Here is a 15,343-nt window from a genome sequence, read left to right as displayed (position 1 = left end):
TTTTTTAGCATGTTTCTGTGCAATGTAATTTCGTCTGCCAAACTTGTTTTGCTGATGACAACAATAAATACAATACAATACAATACATATTGTAATGCCCCCATTGTAATGCCCATATGTTAATACCCCCATAGTAATGCCCTATAGTGCCCATCATACAGTAATGACCCTGTAGTGCCCATGCTCCCATATTAATGCCCTTGTGGTAATGCCACTGTAATGCCCATGCTTTCATAGTAATGCCCCTGTAGTGCCCATGCTCTCATAGTAATGCCTCTGTAGTGCCCATGCCCCCATAGTAATATCCCTGTAGTGCCCATACAGTAATGCCCCTGTAGTGCCCATGCCCCAACAGTAATGCCTCTGTAGTGCTCATGCCCCATTAGTAATGCCCTTGCCCCCATAATAATGCCCCTGTAGTGCAGCTTATTAAAAAAAAATACTTACCTTGAACCCTGCTCCTGCATCCAGCGTCGCGTCCGGTCCGCCGGCAGCTACTCGGAACTATGGTGGAGACGTCATGACGTCTTCCCCATAGTGCCCGTGGGGAGAGCCGGAAGCTGGAGTTCGGGAGAGAACTCCAGCCTCCGGCTACACCGCGTCGCTGCAGAGAGGAGCCGGGCGCCCGCTGGTAATAAATATTACCAGCAGACGTCTGGCTTGGAGCCTCTCTGCAGCGCCGGGCTGAAGGTCACTGGCACCAGGTACAGCGGCGCACCAGCGCACGTGCACCTCCAGCCCCCCCTAGTTGCGGCCCTGTCCATCAGCATTGTTTTCACGGCACCACTAAGTCAAAAGTTTGTTATTGAGAAATTCAGAAAACGATGTAGTGAAGTAAATTGTGCTCCTGTCATCCTTAAGGTTTGGTTATATAGTGGTGGACAGGTTTGTGCTTGTTTTTGCATATATTTACATTACATTGACCATAAAGAATTTGATTTGGTGTTGGACCACCCACCTGAGGCACCCCTGCAAGTGTCCTGAGGCACCCCAGGGTGCTGCGGCACAGTGTTCTGGTGTGTTCTCTGAGCAAATTAGGGGCCTATTTATCTAGGTGAAAATTTTGAGCACAGAAACAGTAGTTTCCGCATGTTTTATGTAAGTGGCCCAGTCACCTTTTGTGCCCTCAATGTGGCTTGACTGCGGGAACTGGTGCCCACCGTCAACCCGCTTTTTCTATAGAAAGGAGACCCAGGGGTATATTTACTAAAGTGCGGGTTTGTAGAAAGAGATGTTGCCCATAGCAACCAATCAGATTTTAGTTATTATCTTTTAGAAGGTGCTATGTAAATGTAAAGTAGATTCTGACTGGTTGCTATGGGCAACATCTCCACTTCTACCCCCCCCCAGAGTGCGAACTCCTCTGGCTCTTGCTGTGCGCATGTGATGTGAGAGGGATCCAATCGGATCCCTCTCAGCAGCCCCCGCGTCATGCATCATTCAGCGCATGCGCAGAAGGACACCAGAGGGACTTCTGGGTCATAGACCCGGAAGTTTCTCATTCACAAAGGACAGCTCTTTCCGAGACAGCTGTTCTTTGCATTTTTGTTCATGCGTAATGAACGCTGGCATATATGCGAAGAGTGGCAAGATGCATCACGTCCTATGTTTTCTCACTCAGATTCATGTACAGTCAGTTCGAAATCGGGAGTTGCCGCTGTTTTCACAGATGTGTCCGAATCAAAATGGCCCCCAGAGTGTGCTGGTCCTTACAGAACCTGCTCTTTGTAATCTTTGGGGAACCTACTGATTGTGTCAGACAAAAGGGCTTGTTGTCGGAACAAGCTTATGAATTATTCACCCAATATTTGGAATTGCATGCCTCCAACCTTTCTGATTTCAGCAGGACAGTCCGACTTTTCTGTCACAGTCCAGCTGCACTGCCTGTGGGCCACATGTTGTGTGGAGTTGGTGTTTTTGAAAGAACCTCAGATAAGCAAAAGTTTATTAATGAAGTATGTGTGAATATTTGGTGGTCAAATGTGTATGGTTCATACTTGGCTTCCCTACCCTCATGAATTTGGTCGGAAACCTCCCGAATATCGTGTGCCGCTCCCGACCCCCTGGAAAGGCAGGCAAGCCTCCCGGCTGCCGCCTGCCCACCCGGAACACTGCTGCTAGAAACCCCACTGAATCACATCATCGTGGCTCCGCCCCTGCTTCACAGTGCCTTTATTTTCGCCATTGTGAGGAGGGGGTGGGGCCACGATGACAAGATCGTGCGGTCCGCCCCTGGCCCTGCCCCCAATACGGACCTATTGCCCGGCCACGCTCCCCGCTGTATGCAGGCATGTAGCTCCCTCCCGGAAGGAGAGAGCTGAATGTCGGCAAGTATGGTTCATACGGGTGCACTAGGAGTGCTCCCTTGTTCTTGTAATAATATATGAGTGCATCAGGGCTGTAACTAGGGCAGTGCGACCAGTGCCGTGGCACAGGGCACCGCAAGGCAGGGGGCGCTGTTTGGGCTTGTCAATTTTCCTGTTTATTATAATTCTCACTTGTAGCTTCCTATTCTTTTATCCCCAGCATCTCCTGGCCTCCCCTATCTCTTCCCTGGCCCTTCCCCATGAAGCCATGGCCCTTTTTCAGGTGCACTATCTTATGTCCCTATTTAAAAAATGGTGGAGCGGGCGCCAATGCTCTCTCTGGCACAGGGCAACAAAAACTCTAGTTACGGCTCTGGTGTGCATGTGTGTGTATTTGTGTGCATATATGTAGAGCGTAGAGAGGAGCTTAATTTTAAAACTGTTCCTCAAAATATTCACTTTGTTCCACATTTGGTTTTGATTTTCTCCAGTCCTACCCCAATCATGCCATACAGCAGAATGACTTTACTACTGTCATTCTAGATCTATTCATAGACTATAAATTGTCGTACATATCTAATAAAATCATACTTGCTTAGCAACACCTATGAGCGCGGTGGTAAAGTGAATGTGTACCTACGTCTGAGAAGCGTGTCATAAAATTGATTTACATCCAAATGTAAATGAGCCCCAAAGCAGTTAGTAAGATCTACTTGTTAATGAAAACACACACTTTCAGAAAATGCATGTAGCCATAGGGATCATTGGGCCTGATTCAGAGGCGCTCGCAAAAAGCAAGCGCTCGCTCTGAATCAGGGCAGGCGCTGGTTTTTTTAGTTGCAGCCTCCTGGCCGCTCGCATAGCTGTGGGTGACCACCCACAGCTATTGCGAGCGGCCAGGATGATGGTCGCGATGGTCAAGACCATCGCGACCATCGGGGCTTGCGACGAGACCCTTGTGGTAGGGTCTCGTGACCGCAAGCCGGAAGCTCTCTCACTGACATCACTGGTGATGTCAGTGGGGCCGCCCACAAATGGCAGGCGTTCACTTGGGAATGCCTCCGTTTGTGAAGCCACCCCTCGGCCACGCCTACAAAACGATCAACATCGACAGCCGCCCCTTTTGTAGTGAGCCACGGAGCGAGTGCTTTTTGCGCTCGCTCTGGGGCTCGCACACGCACAGTGCGCACGCCGCGCATGCGCACTGGGCCACCATCGACCCGCTTGCGAGCGCTATGCGCTTGCGAGCAGGTCTGAATCAGGCCCACTGTGCCTTATATAACCAATGCAGGGAAATTATACTAATGGTCCTCGAATCTGTTTTTTTTTAATATATATCATGGTGCATACACACGGACATATTAAAAGAACGATATAAACGATAACGATATAGTTTATCGTTTGATCGTTTAAATCATTCTTTTTTTTTAACCCCTCAAATGACCAAACGATGGTCGATGCGCAGGCACGGATGGTCGATATTGATATCGACCATCGCACGTGCATGCAGGCCAACCTGTTTGCTATAGAGACCCGCAATCGTTGATCGCGGGTCGTTGCGATGTTTGGGGTTGGTGCTTGTTGCTGGATGTTCGATATCGAACATCCAGCACATGCAGGATGATCAGACAATGATGTCTGATCGTTGTCTGATTGTCCCGTGTGTACGGGCCATAACAGCTATATAATGGGGGTATGGTGCAATCAGGGAGATTACTGGACTCTTCAGGGAGTCGGGGAGATTGCTACTATTTCAGGGAGTCTCCCTGACAATCAGTGAGAGTTGGCAAGTATGGATAAAATATATATCTTTTTGGTTAGGTGACAGGTATCCTTCAATAATCTGCAAACCCCAAACAAGCCAAACGACTGTATATAAATGTAAATTGAATTGATAATCAGATGTGACTGAGCTGCAGGTTGTCACTTAGAAAGCGGACATTTCAGCGTGTACGCTCACCCACATAGGCCATGATTCATCACGGATCGCAATTGCAACGGCGTATGCAGATTGGCTGATGGTGCGTACTGCGCATACATATGTACCGCAGTGCGAGTGCGTGAGTTAGCATTGCAAATGCACTGCAATCACGTACGTAGGTACAAAGCCATCGCAGAGTGAGTGACGGGATGTCATCGTTTGGGGGTGGTGACAGGGGAGTGGTCGGAGTAACGCAGGCATGTCTGTCAGTTTGAACGCCGTTTCCTGAGCGTGCATAAATTAGATACTGCGACCGCATACGCAGATTACTCACTGTATGCAACGAGACATGCAATTTCTGAGACAGGTCAGAGCTGCTGTAATTCTGTGTGAGGGGCCGATGTTACTAATGTATATGCAGGACTGCGAGGTCTTGCGGATGTGAGAAAGCGGCAGTGGGCGTCTCTATGCTGACTGAGCAGTCACAAACATTAGCATATTTTTGCAGCAGACCTGTGTGCGTAATCCCAGCTGCGATCGCAATAGCGATCTGTAATGAATGAAGCCCATAGACTGCTGTTGAGTGTCGATAGTTCTAGAAATGTCTGGAATAGCTGTCATTACATAACAAAGACTCAGGGCCTGATTCAGAGCTGAACGCTCTGACCAGAGCGCTCGCTCTGAATCAGGGCCCTCCTACCTGTTTTAGGAGCGTCCTCATGGATGTTCGCATAGCTGTGGGTTACCACCCACAGCTTATGCGAGCGTCCATGATGATGATCGCGATGGTCAAGACCATCGCGACCATAGGGCTTGCGACGGAGAGCTCCCTCCGTCGTGCTCATGCGCAGTGGGGGAACATCGACCCGCTTGCGAGCGTACTGCCGCTCACGAGCGGGTCTGAATGACCCCCTCTCAGCCGGCATTTGAAGGCTGTCTATTACCTGTGCTCTATTCTCCCACAGACCCTGATCCTTTCATCTATGAGTCAGCCTGTTTGCATTAGTAACGACTTTGTAGAACTTGTCCTGACATGTCCTCTATATAATATATAGGTATAGAAATTGTATGTACAGAACATGTCACGGCATAACCCTGGTCCCATTACAGCTTTATTTAATTTAGGGTTCCCCAGTTCTACCAGGATAGTCCCCCAATGTCTATTTCCCTATTATTCTCATTCCGTAATACACCCAAAATAGCGCGGTATGAGGGATCTATCAAAACAAAATTAAGGAAAGATAAGTTACGAAAACTCAGGGCCCGATTCAGCAAGTAACGCAGTTGCTAATACGCACGCAATCGGCCGATTGTTTAGTTCTGTGCATGCCTATACATCGCAGTGCGAGTGCGCGAACCAGCCATTGCAATCGGGACTGCGATCGCAATGACTACGCAGACCCATCGCAGAGTGATTGACAGGAAGCGCCGTTTGTGGGTGGTGACGGGGGGTGGTCGGCCGAAGGCAGGCGTGCCAGAGCATTTGAATGGCGTTACGGGGGGGGGGGGTGCAAAAATTATCCACTGCGATGCCCTACACAGCTTGGGCTTTCACTGCGTGCGATGAGGATTAGCAATTCCTGAGTAAGGTCAGAGCTTGTGCAAGTGTGCGTGAGGCTGCGTTGGTGCTCGATGGTACCGAAGGTTTCCTGTCTTGCTAACCATTACGGATGTGTGTAAGATAAAGTGGGCGTCCTTATGTAGTGTCGCTGCGGCGGCATTGCGATCGCAATGGATTAGCATACTATCGCAGTTGAACTGTGGGCCTGATTCAGACCCGGACGCTATTTGTGGATGGTCGTTCTTAAAAAGGGGCCGGATATTTAAATTGAGCGCTCGCTCTTTGCCTGTGTTGACGCCTCTATGTCTGAGCGAGTGTCCGAAAAATGTGCTCGCTATTTTGTAAAGACGCCCCTTTGCCGTTCGCATCACACGTCATCTCCGTTATTTATTGGATTAATCGGGAACATCGAAAGGCATCTGAACTGCTCGCAGTGCTTGTGGTAGGATTTACTTCCCGCTATCACTGCGAGTAGTTCAGGCTAAATGACAACCAAGTGACATGGTCGATGATGCTCCTTTACTAATTATGCACTCCCATTAAATGCCGTTTTGACCGTTTGGCACGCCTGCGTTCAGATCTCCACTCCCCGTTTTCAAGCACCTTCCCCTGTTACCACCCACAAACGGTACATTCTGTCAATCAAATCAGCAGTCCCTCGCTGTTTTACGAGCGCACGATTTCCGACCGCAATGACTGGTTTGCGCATGCGCATTACGATTTACGACCCATACGCATGCGCAGTTGTGCGAACATCGCTCAGAGCGAACGAGCAACCCCTTACGAGCGGCTCTGAATCAGGCCCTGTGTGCACCAGAGGCAGCTGTGACATTGTTGGGAGTGTCGGCAGATTGTGGATCTACATTTGTACAGAACTGTACCTGTTGCAGGGCACCCATGTGTATTGAAATGATACAATCCCTCCATTTGAAGCAAGTTTAATCTTCAGCGTCTGTGTGAGCACTTTAGTGTGTCACTATGGAACCTGCACCAAATCTCAGTGAGCACAGTGGGTGCCGTGGGTTCCCTAACCAAGCAGCAGGTGTAACTTTTAGTTCTTCTGCTAGTGACATTGAACAGGTACTGTTTAAGGATGTACTAACATTGAGTGACCCGGTGCAAAAAGCTGAAGATTTGTTTTATCAGTTGATGAAATTAAAACGCTGTGAAATTGACTATTTATTGCACAGGATTTCATTATCAGAGTACTATAGAGAGCACAAGATCCGACGTGGCTTTTGTGTGCATAATGTTCCTACGATTGGCCGGAACAATCCTGAATTTGTACATAAGTGGATTGCAATTCTGAACAAATGTGCGTTTGACCTGATGGTCGCGGTGATTGAAGAAGCCAATCGTGAATTAACTATCGCTATAGATAAAATTGCACGATTTGAAAAGTCCCATTTGAAAACCTTAAAAGATGAAACCAGCCAAAATTGGCTAAGTAAACATTATTAAATTCAAGAAAAATAAAAAATACACGGTTGACACCGATTATGATGAAAACCGTGTATATAAATGGCTGTCAGGGGGGGATCCCCCTAAGTTTAATGGTGATTCAAGACATTGATACATATAGGGCCGAAACTGAGTCTCAACTGTCTGATATTGCTGTGTACAAAAAGCTGCGAAGAGACCCCACTGCGGAATACCAAAGGGAATTAGAGGATAATTGAAAATTCCTCAGAAGGTGCTTAAAGCCCTTTTGGTTCAGTATCCTAAGGTACCTGTGCTGTACACCTTACCTAAGGTACACAAGGACAGCAATAAACCTCCTGGGCGGCCGATTATATCAGCTAGAGACTCACTTCTTCAACCAGTATCGCAGTTACTGGACTCTATATTGCAACCGTTGGTGTGTGGACAGCCTACGTTCCTTAAGGATACTTCAACATTTCTAAAAAAACTAGCTGAATTTAATAGTATTCCTTCACACACGTTGTTATACTGTTTAGACATCTGCAGTTTGTACACTTCCATCCCACATGTTGATGGCATATTAGCCATGAAAAATTTCTTGGATATTAATCTGCCTAAGTCTGTGTTTGATCATGGTCTATTCTTGCAGTTATTAGAGTTAATATTATGTCGCAATTATTTTTTGCATGATGGTGGTTTCTTTTTGCAGCTGTGAGGGTGTGCCATGGGCTCTTCCGTGGCACCCTCATATGCCAATGTCTTTATGTTTCAGCAAGAACAAAAATTGCTCTTTCAGGACATTGAGGTGCGGAGAGATATACTGTGGTACACACGGTACATTGACGATATCTTTCTTCTGTGGACCGGGGGTACCAACAGATTTATTAACTTAATGGAGAAAATTAATAACTCAGATTCCCCAATTAAGTTTACTTTTGAATGTCACAAGTCTGAAGTACATTTTTTAGATGTTAAAGTAAAACTAATTGACCAAGCTTTTCAGACCGAGGTTTTTTATAAACCTACGGATAGAAATACTTTTTTATCTGCTTCCAGTCATCATCCAGAACCCCTTAAGAGGGGTCTCCCTTTATCTCCGATGATGCGGATAGCTCGCATCATGAGTGATCCGAGTAAGGTACCTGGAGAATTAGATACCCTGATCGGGAAGTTTATTTCCAGGGGGTATGAGCCCAAGATTCTAAGGGAACAAAAACTACAAGTGTTTGGTATGTCCCGTAGTGATCTTTTATGCCCCATGGAGAGAGATTCTTCTAAAACTATCCCTTGGACCAGTGATTTTACCACAGCTAGTCCCATTACCAGGAGAGCCACGCAAGCGATGTGGCCATTAGTCTCTACAGATAAAGATTTCCCCATTTTTAAGAACAGCAGACTGATTGCTGCATTGAAAAGAGGTAGGAACCTTAGGGATAGATTAGTTAAGACAGACATCACGGGCAAAGCGGTTCCCTTAATAGCTAATGTACATAGAAAACAACCTGTATGTTATCGGTGCAGTAATTGCACAACGTGTTCGTATCTGAACACGTGTCAGTCTTTTAAGCACCCTCAGACAAATAAAATGTTTGACATTAGGTATGTCCTTACCTGTTCCACGAGTATGTTGTATATATTATTGTATGTCCGTGTAAAGTATACTACGTGGGCCAGACGACACGTACATTTTTAGAACTAATGGCAGCACATAGGTCTGCGATCAGGTTGTCACTTCAAGGGAGAAATATCGATCAGCCAGTTGCCCGACACTTTAAGGAGGTGGGGCATACTCTTTCTTCATTACGGTATTTTATGATCGATCATGTGCCTGTAAATTTGAGACGTGGTGACAGGGGGAAGCAGTTATTGATTAAGGAATCCAAGTGGATTTTGAAGCTTGATACCATTGTTCCCAATGGATTAAACGAAAAGATTAATTGGAATAGCCTTATGTAATGGGTTTGATTTGACATATTAATAGTTTTGTATCTTTCTATGTAGTGATACTTTGATATCCAGTTTATATATGTGGGTGTATCTAATGATAGATCTTGTATGTTTTTATACTCTGATTTTTAATGTAATTTTTGTATGTTTTTGTATTGTAATATTGTGCCCACACTCATGGATGCCTGTTTTGCTATGCCTCTAGGTCCGACCGCTGGAGGATGCAGTCAGCTGACAACTGTGGAATGCAGGCTCCTAAGTCGGTGGAACGCAAGCTAGGGTTCCTATGACAACGTAGTCGACTGTTCCCGGAAGTGCGGCGGTCATGTGCTACCGGCGGACGGTTCCTGGAGGACGGCTGGAGATGGGCAATGGATGGTGGTGAGATACATATGGGGGGGTAAGTGTTTGTATTTTTTTGTTTGCTTCTGTAATTGTTGTGGTCCTGAAGACAGGGCTTCGGTCCAGAAACGGTCGTAGACCTGACACAATATATTCTTTTGTTGCTTTAAATTCTCTGAGTGCCGTTTCTTCCTTGGACATATATATATATATATATAGAGATAGATAGATAGATAGATAGATACAGTATCATACTTACCAACTTTAGAAAACTCCTCGCCCGAAGCAACCCGGAGAGGAGATGCTGCTGACAGGTTCGGGGGGCGGGGCCGGACTGTAGACATCATTAGGCCCCACCCCTTTCCAGGAAAGTCAGAGATTCACGGGTCCGCGAAGAGGGGGCGCGTCTAAATGACGCGATTTGTGTCATTTTACTAGGAGGTGGGCGGGATGCCTCTAGTATCCCAGAGCCTCCCGCAACTTCCGGGTATGAAGGAAAATATGATATACATATATATATTTAAACACAGATCTATTCTCATACTAAGGAATCCACCTATTTGGATGGAGGGATGGGGATAAAGAGCCGGATTCACTACGGATCGCAACTGCGATCGTGGTTGCGATTATGCACGCTGTCTGACAGCAAAGATATGCTAATACTTTGCGATAACTATGCCATCGCAGCACTACATAAGGACGCCCACCTTACTCATCTGTAATGTTTAGCAAGACTGCAAAACCATCAGTAACATGGAGTACCATAGCAGCCTCACGCACACTTGCACATGCTCTGACCTTACTCATTAATTACTAACCTCATCGCACGCTGTGAGTACACAAGCTGTGTAAGGCATCGCAGTGGATAATTTATGAATGCATACAGAGAAAAGAGAGACAGGAATGAAATGTCATATGTGGTGCACTATTGATTAAAACTTAACTTTTATTCTTTTGTAGGTTAATACCCAATTGGGAGAAAAGAGTAGCGAAAAATTGTTTAAAAATTAATAAAGTGTGTCATAAAGAAAGAAAGTGTGATTAAAAGTGAATTGCAGCGAATGTATCCTGACCTACTGTGTCCTTACTAAAGATTGACTGATACTTGTCTGTGACTGTGTGTCTAGTTTACTCAATAGGAAAAGTATTCAATTACCTAATCTAAATTCATGAAAATTACACATATGAGTCACACATGATCCATTCGGTACCAAGTGCTCTCAAGGTTCAGTCAATTGATTATTAAGTGTGTTCAAGGCTGCTTCTAAGGGGTTATTACCATACCATATAGTCATGTATTCACACATAGAGAATCCTTACACAGGCTCTCTAGTTTATTATTTATTCACCAAATAATGTGGCTCATTATCTATCAACACATTAAAATGCATATATTCATTCAAACTGTTCTGTTATTCACCATTAAATTGGAATCCACATCAAGGAGTAATTCTCCTTATACACTATTATATGTAAAGTGTATAGTGTTCTGACTAAAAAATATCTGCCAGAGCACTGTATGTAGTGATAGTTTACTGATCACGATATCTAAAAGGAAATAACCCTTTGATAATCTGGCTATTATTCTCAAATTATTATTTAGAAAGGAGATCTCTCCTATTATAGCCAGAGCTTCTGGGAGACAGAGGCCCTGATTCAGAGCCGGACGCTCTGACAGAGCGCTCGCTCTGAATCAGGGCCGTCCCTCTGAATTTTTAGAGCGGCCTCCTGGCCGCTCGTATAGCTGTGGGTGACCACGCACAGCTATAGCGAGTGGCCAGGAAGATGCTTGTGGTAGGGTCTCGTTGCCGCAAGCCCTGGAGTGCTTTCGGTTCTATCAGAGCCGAGAGCACTCCCACTGACATCACTTGTGATGTCAGTGGGGCCGGCCTCAGACGGTAGGTGTTCCCATGGAAACGCCTCCGTCTGGCCAGCCACGCCCCCGGCATGCCCACCAAAGGGGGTGTGCTGTCACACCATTGACAGCATGCCCCCTTTGTAGCGAGACCCATAGCGACGGCTTGCCCGTCGCTATCCGGGTTTCGCGCATGCGCACGACGGAGATGCCTCCGTCGTGCGCATGTGCACTGGCAAACATCGACCCGCTTGCGATCGCTCAGTGCTCGCGAGCGGGTCTGAATTAGGCCCAGAAGCCGCTGCCTGTGTGATCCGACCACATGTCTGTTATGATGTTAATACTGATATAAGGGGGTCATTCAGACCCGCTCGCGAGGGAAGTTCGCTCGAAAGCGGGTTGATGTTTGGCAAATGCGCACAACGGAGGGAGCTCCGACGTGCGCATGCGCGAGACCCGGCGAGCGATGAGAAATACGTCGCTCGGGGTCTTGCACCAAAGGAGGCGTGCTGTCGATGGTGACTGACAGCACGCACCCTTTGGTGGGCGTGTCGGGGGCGTGGCGGCCAGACGGAGGCGTTCCCATGGGAACGCCTACCGTCTGAGTCCGGCCCCACTGACATCAGTAATGATGTCAGTGGGAGTGACTTTGGCTCTGATAGAGCCAAAATCACTCCTGGGCTTGCGGCAGCGAGACCCTACCGCAGGGTCTCGTCGCAAGCCCGATGGTTGCGATGGTCTTTGACCATCGCGACCATCATCATGGACGCTCACATAAGCTGTGGGTGGTAACACACAGCTATGCGAGCGTCCATGAGGACGCTCCAAAAACAGGTAGGAGGGCCCTGATTCAGAGCGAGCGCTCTGGTCATAGCGTTCAGCTCTGAATCAGGCCCTAAGTGTGTTATTATAATATGCATAAACCTCTTAATGAGAGACGGTGTTAGCGTTCACACTGATATTGCCATATCTGCCACCCCAGTTTATTGTGCCTAGTAGGCCTGCCTCCTCCCAGGAGTCTCAAGTGTCGGCAGCCGTGACAAGACAGAGCCATCACCAAAGTGGGTGGCATCTCCACAGGTGATCACCAGGCACCAGCTACTGGCGCCACATTATTGACAGAGGGGACTCCACACTTTTGATTGTAGCTATCCCCGAAATAATCAAAACCAGGGTGGGGGAGATTCTTCCCCATTGCTTGACGCCATGATTTTTATGTACTATAAGTGTTATTGTCTGGTGATTTCAGACAATTGCTTCTATGGGGGCAACTAGTCTGGAAGATAGGGCTCCCTTCTTTCAAATGAGTGTGTCCTCATCATTTTTATACCACTATAGTAAAGAAAGAAAAATGAGTGGCACTGGTCTCAGGCAGGGCAGGTAGGTTGTGGATATAGTGGTACTGGTCAGGAGTAGTGGAAGGCAGCAATGTATAGTGTAGTGGATGTAATGGCACTGGTTGGGGGTAGTGTGGGGCAGTAATGTATAGTGTAGTGGATGTAATGGCACTGGTTGGGGGTAGTGGGGGGCAGTAATGTATAGTGTAGTGGATGTAATGGCACTGGTTCGGGGTAGTGGAGGGCAGGAAAGTATAGTGTAGTGGATGTAATGGCACTGGTTGGGGGTAGTGGGGGGCAGTAATGTATAGTGTAGTGGATGTAATGGCACTGGTTGGGGGTAGTGGAGGGCAGGAATGTATAGAGTAGTGGATAAAATGGCACTGGTTGGGGGTAGTGCAGGGCAGTAATGTATAGTGTAGTGGATGTAATGGCACTGGTTGGGGGTAGTGGAGGGCAGGAATGTATAGTGTAGTGGATGTAATGGCACTGGTTGGGGGTAGTGGAGGGCAGTAATGTATAGTGTAGTGGATGTAATGGTACAGGTTGGGCGTAGTGCAGGGCAGTAATGTACAGTGTAGTGGATGTAATGGCACTGGTTGGGGGTAGTGGAGGGCAGTAATGTGTAGTGGATGTAATGGCACTGGTTGGGGGTAGTGGAGGGCAGTAATGTATAGTGTAGTGGATGTAATGGCACTGGTTGGGGGTAGTGGAGGGCAGTAATGTATAGTGTAGTGGATGTAATGGCACTGGTTGGGGTAGTGGAGGGCAGTATTGTATAGTGTAGTGGATGTAATGGCACTGGTTGGGGGTAGTGGGGGGCAGTAATGTATAGTGTAGTGGATGTAATGGCACTGGTTGGGGGTAGTGGAGGGCAGGAATGTATAGTGTAGTGTAGTGGCACTGGTTGGGGGTAGTGTGGGGCAGTAATGTATAGTGTAGTGGATGTAATGGCACTGGTTGGGGGTAGTGGGGGGCAGTAATGTATAGTGTAGTGGATGTAATGGCACTGGTTGGGGGTAGTGGAGGGCAGGAATGTATAGTGTAGTGGATGTAATGGCACTGGTTGGGGGTAGTGGGGGGCAGTAATGTATAGTGTAGTGGATGTAATGGCACTGGTTGGGGGTAGTGGAGGGCAGGAATGTATAGTGTAGTGGATGTAATGGCACTGGTTGGGGGTAGGGGGGGGCAGTAATGTATAGTGTAATGGATGTAATGGCACTGGTTGGGGGTAGTGTGGGGCAGTAATGTATAGTGTAGTGGATGTAATGGCACTGGTTGGGTGTAGTGTGGGGCAGTAATGTATAGTGTAGTGGATGTAATGGCACTGGTTGGGGGTAGTGGAGGGCAGTAATGTATAGTGTAGTGGATGTAATGGCACTGGTTGGGGGTAGTGGAGGGCAGTAATGTGTAGTGGATGTAATGGCACTGGTTGGGGGTAGTGGAGGGCAGTAATGTATAGTGTAGTGGATGTAATGGCAATGGTTGGGGGTAGTGCAGGGCTGTAATGTATAGTGTAGTGGATGTAATGGCACTGGTTGAGGGTAGTGGAGGGCAGCAATGTATAGTGTAGTGGATGTAATGGCACTGGTTGGGGGTAGTGCAGGGCAGTAATGTATAGTGTAGTGGATGTAATGGCACTGGTCAGGAGTAATGCAGGGCAGTAATGTATAGTGTAGTGGATATAGTGGCACTGGTTGGGGGTAGTGGAGGGCAGTAATGTATAGTGCAACCCTCGATGGCCACTGATGCTGGGAGCACGGCGGGCAGCGCACCAATCAAAAATGGGGGCGTGGATTTAGCGGCCACCAGTGGGCGGGTGACTTAGCTCCGTCCCACCAAGAAAAAAAAATAACCATGGGCACCAACTCGTCCATCGATGGTGGAGAACTGTGGGCTCTCTGCCATTGATGGCAAAACCATCAACCATCGACAGTAAATAATAAATGATTCCTAACGCTCTATGGTTGATGGACATCCCTAATGTAATGACACTGGTCAGGGGTAGTGAAGGGCAGTAATGGGTTGTGTAATGCATACAGTGGCAATGATTTGGGACAGTGCAGGTCAAGCAGTGGATATAGTGGCACTGGTCAGGGGTAGTGCAGTGCAGTAATGTATAGTGTAGTGGATATAGTGGCACTGGTCAGGGGTAGTGCAGGGCAGTAATGTATAGTATAGTGGATATAGTGGCACTGGTAAGGGGTAATGGAGGGCCGTAATGTATAGTGTAGTGGATATAGTGGCACTGGTCAGGGGTAGGGCAGGGCAGTAATGTATAGTGTAGTGGATATAGTGGCATTGGTCAGGGGTAGTGCAGGGCAGTAATGTATAGTGTAGTGTAGTGGCACTGGTCAGGGGTAGTGCAGGGCAGTAATGTATAGTGTAGTGGATATAGTGGCACTGGTGAGGGGTAGTGCAGGGCAGTAATGTATAGTGTAGTGGATATAGTGGCACTGGTCAGGGGTAGTGCAGGACAATAATGTATGGTGTAGTGGATATAGTGGCACTGGTCAGGGGTAGTGCAGGACAGTAATGTATAGTGCAGTGGATAAAGTGGCACTGGTCAGGGGTAGTGCAGGACAGTAATGTATTGTGCAGTGAATATAGTGGCACTGGTCAGGGGTAGTGCAGGACAGTAATGTATAGTGC

This window comes from Taudactylus pleione, unplaced genomic scaffold, assembly GCF_031769625.1.
Source record: "Taudactylus pleione unplaced genomic scaffold, aTauple2 ptg000161l, whole genome shotgun sequence".
Lineage (NCBI taxonomy): Eukaryota > Metazoa > Chordata > Amphibia > Anura > Myobatrachidae > Taudactylus > Taudactylus pleione.
Note: the sequence above shows the minus strand (reverse complement) of the source record.